The sequence below is a fragment of the Elephantulus edwardii genome, unplaced genomic scaffold, assembly GCF_000299155.1.
Source record: "Elephantulus edwardii isolate Elephantulus edwardi_28Jun2011 unplaced genomic scaffold, EleEdw1.0 scaffold00124, whole genome shotgun sequence".
Classification (NCBI taxonomy): domain Eukaryota; kingdom Metazoa; phylum Chordata; class Mammalia; order Macroscelidea; family Macroscelididae; genus Elephantulus; species Elephantulus edwardii.
The window spans coordinates 440,214-444,105 of record NW_006399874.1 but is presented as its reverse complement, the minus strand read 5'-3'; the positions used below and the strand labels follow the sequence as shown (position 1 = coordinate 444,105).

Below are 3,892 nucleotides of genomic sequence, written 5' to 3'. Positions count from 1 at the left end.
CAATGAATGAATGGAAACCCAAAATCTCTGTAAATGTTTATGAAAATTAATAAAATATAATTATAGAAAAAAAAGAAGAAGAAGAAAAGTAGGGACCAATAGAGACTATATACATAATGACATTCTTAACTTAAAATAGCTTTGCTTTAGTTGCTACAGTTACCCCAATTCCTTGTGACCTGATACAACAGACTTTATGTATAACAGAATGAAACATTTCCAACTCTTATGCCATTAGGCCAGGACACAGTTGTCAGATCAGAGCAAGAAAACACTGTTCAAAATTGGGAAGGGTGTACGCCAGGGATGTGTTCTATCTCCATATCTTTTCAATCTATATGAAGAATAGATCATGCGGGAGGCTGGGCTCTATGAGGAGAAATGTGGCATCAAGATTGGAGGTAGACTCATCAACAGTCTGCCTTATGCAGATGACACAACCCTGCTCGCTGAAACTTGAGGAGGACCTGAAGTGCTTGCTGTATGTAGAAAGTCAAGCCTTCAGTATGGATTGAAGCTCAACATCAAGAAAACAAAGATTCTCACCACTGGGCCAACTGGCATCATGATAGATGGCTTGGCTCCACCATCAACACTCTTGGTACTAGCAGCCAGGAAATTAAAAGATTAATTGCATTGGGAAAGCCTGCCTTCAGAGACCTCTCCAAAGTACTGAAGAACAACGATGTCAGTCTGGAGACTAAGGAGCACCTGATACAGTCTTTGCAATTACTTGCTATGCATCAGAGAGCTGGACAAGGACTAGAGATGATAGGAGGAGAATTGATGCCTTTGAGCTGTGGTTCCAGAGGAGAGTATTGAATATATCATGGACTGCTAAGAAAACAGGTTCGTCCTAGAAAGGGTGAGACCATGTGCTCCTTGGAGGCAAAGATTCTGAAGCTTTGTCTGATATACTTTGGACATGTTGTAAGGCAGGACCTTCAATTAGATGGATTGATTCAGTGACTGGGGTAAAGGAGGTAGGTGTGTCAGAGACAGTGAGATTGCCACAGGATAGAGCAGGACTTAGGGCTGTTGTACATAAGGTCACTATGAGTCACAGGCTACTTGATAGCACCTAACAACAACAACAATAATGTTATTTCTATAATTGTTGCTATATTTGAGTTCATTATTGTGGTAATTTTGTCAATCTGTTTCATTGAGGCTTTCTTGTTTCCTTTGTATTTAGCTCATCTTCCAGTTAGCTTTAATTGCAGGGGCAGATTACTAAAAGGGCAGCTTGAGAAGATAAAAGAAAGTAATGGAATGTGCAAAGAACTGGAGCTGGAGAATAAAAATAAAAGAACTAGCTCAGTACTTCTCACGTTGAAAGAACTGCAAAACAAATATACTTACAGATGTTGTGGGCAAATGATCCAGGAAGCATCAAAAGAAGATGCAAAGAATACACAGTCATGATATCAGAAAGAATTGGTTGACACTGAAAAGTTTCAGGGAGCATCACACAAACAAGAGACAGTGGTAACAAAGGAAGAAGTTTAAAATGAAGGCATTGAGGGGGAAAAATCTTGGAGAAGGTACAGTCAGAGTGATCTTCGGAGGCAAGAATGGCAAAGCTTCGTTTCACATACTTTGAGCTTGTTGCTATTCTTTGGAAAGGGACATCATGCTTGGAAAAGTGGAGGGTCAGTGAAAGAGAGGAAGACCCCCAATGAGATGGATTGACACAGTGACTGTAGCAATGGGCTCAAGTGTGTCAGAGATGATCAGCATGGCATGGCACAAGATAGGGCAAGGTTCAAGTCTGTTGTTCATAGGGCCACTATGAGTCATACTTGACTTAACAGCACCTAACAACAACAATCTGTAGTGAAAAATTTCACCACATCTTTTAAAAATAATTTTATTGATGTTGTTATTGTTAGGTGCCATCAAACTGAGTATGACTCATTGTATGACAAAGAACAACAGATCTTTTCCCATAGAATGGCCTGTCCTAACATGCTTAACATATTTGAAATGCAGTTTCACCATTCTTGCTTCTAAGGAGCACCCTGATTATACTTTCTCAAATATTTTTTTTTCTTTTGGCATTTCATGGGATTTTCCATACTGTTCTCTAGCACAATAAACTCAAAGGCATCAATTCTTTTTTTGTCATTCTTTTGTTTTGTTCTCTTTTTAAATTTTATTTTCTACTGGTTTACATACAAAGTTCATAAATACTGTTTTTCACCAATCCCTCCCCCTACCCATCAAATTGTGCAACCCTATATTTAAGGCCCCCCTCCCCATCCTCATACACGATCTAAAATAGTAATCCCGTACAGTATTTGTCTTTATGAGACTGAGTTAGTTCACTAAGCATAATGCTCTCCAACCCTTCCCATGTTAGGTAATAATTTACAAAATCATTGCTCCTGTATGCTACATAGTATTTCATTGTGTGAATGTACTATAACTTCTCAATCCATTCCTCTGTGGTTGGGCATTTGGGCTGTCTCCATGTTCTTGGGATGGTGAATAATGCTGCTATGAACATTGGTGTAAAAGTCTCTGCTTGTGCCTCAGTTCTCATTTTCTCAGTGTATATACTCCAAGCAGTGGAATAGCTGGGTCATATATGGAATTTCTATTTTTCAGCTTTTTGAGAAAGTGCCAAACTACCTTCTAGAGTAGTTGTACCATTTTACAGTCCCACCAACAATGTTTAAGAGTTCCTTTCTTGCCACATCCTTTCCAACATTTATTACTTGTTGTCCTGTTAAACTTTGCCACTCCTACTGGAGTGAGAAGGTATCTCATTGTGGTTCTGATTTGCATCTCTCTTATTGCCAGTGATATGGAGCATTTCTTCATCAAAACAGCATGGTACTGCTCTTTTCTGGTTTGCTGTAGTGCTAGAAACCATGAGCAGCAAAATCTCTCGCAACACCCTCTAAGAGGCGGTACAGGAAGTCCTGCAAGAGAACCAGTGCAAACACAGAAACTTTTTGGAAATAGTGGAGCTGCAGAACTGTTTGAAGAACTATGACCCTCAGAAGGACAAGTGCTCTTTGGGGACCACCAGGCTTAAGTCTTCCCATGCCCCAAGTTCTCTGTGTGTGTGCTTGGGGAACAGCAGCACTGTGATGAAGACAAGGCTGTGGATATCCCCCACATCGATATCAAAGCACTTAAAAAGCTCAAAAAGAATAAGAAATCGATCAAAAAGCTAGCCAAGAAGTATGATGCCTTTTTAGCCTCTGAATCCCTGATCACCAAGAATCCTAGGTCCAGGGCTAGCTAAGGCTGACAAGTTTCCGTCTCTGCTGACCCACAATGAGAAGATGGTGGCAAAAGTAGATGAGGTGAAGTTCACCATCAAATTCCAGATGAAAAAGGTCCTTTGTCTGGCAGTGGCTGTTGGCTATGTGAAGATGACAGATAATGAACTTGTTTACAACATCTACTTGGCTGTCAACTTTCTAGTTTCACTGCTAAAGAAGAATTGGCAGGATGTTCAGGCTTTGTACATTAAGAGCACTATGGGCAAGCCCCAGCGCCTGTACTAAGATACAGCTCAATAAATCTTACTGTTAATACCTCTCCCAAAAGCCCCCACAAAACACCAAAAACAAAACCCAGCATGGTCCTAGTAAAATGACAGGCACATAGACCAATGGAACAGAATTGAGAACCCAGAAATGGACCTATTTATCTACAGTCAGCTGATAGTGAACAAGGAAATAAAATCTATCAAATGTGGGAATGACAACGTCTTCAACAAATGGTGCTGGCAAAACTGGACTGCACCCTGCAGAAAACTGAAACAGGATCCACACCTCACACCATACACAAAAATCAACCCAAGGTGGATCAGAGACCTCAGAATAAAGCCCCAAACAAAAAAATTCTTAAGAGAAAAACTGAGACCAAGTTTAGA

General features: G+C 40.2%; 1 pseudogene; it reads left to right on the top strand.

Moving 5' to 3' along the window:
* Window positions 1-2,876: 2,876 nt before the first annotated feature.
* Window positions 2,877-3,521, top strand: LOC102877691 (annotated as a pseudogene).
* Window positions 3,522-3,892: the final 371 nt, after the last annotated feature.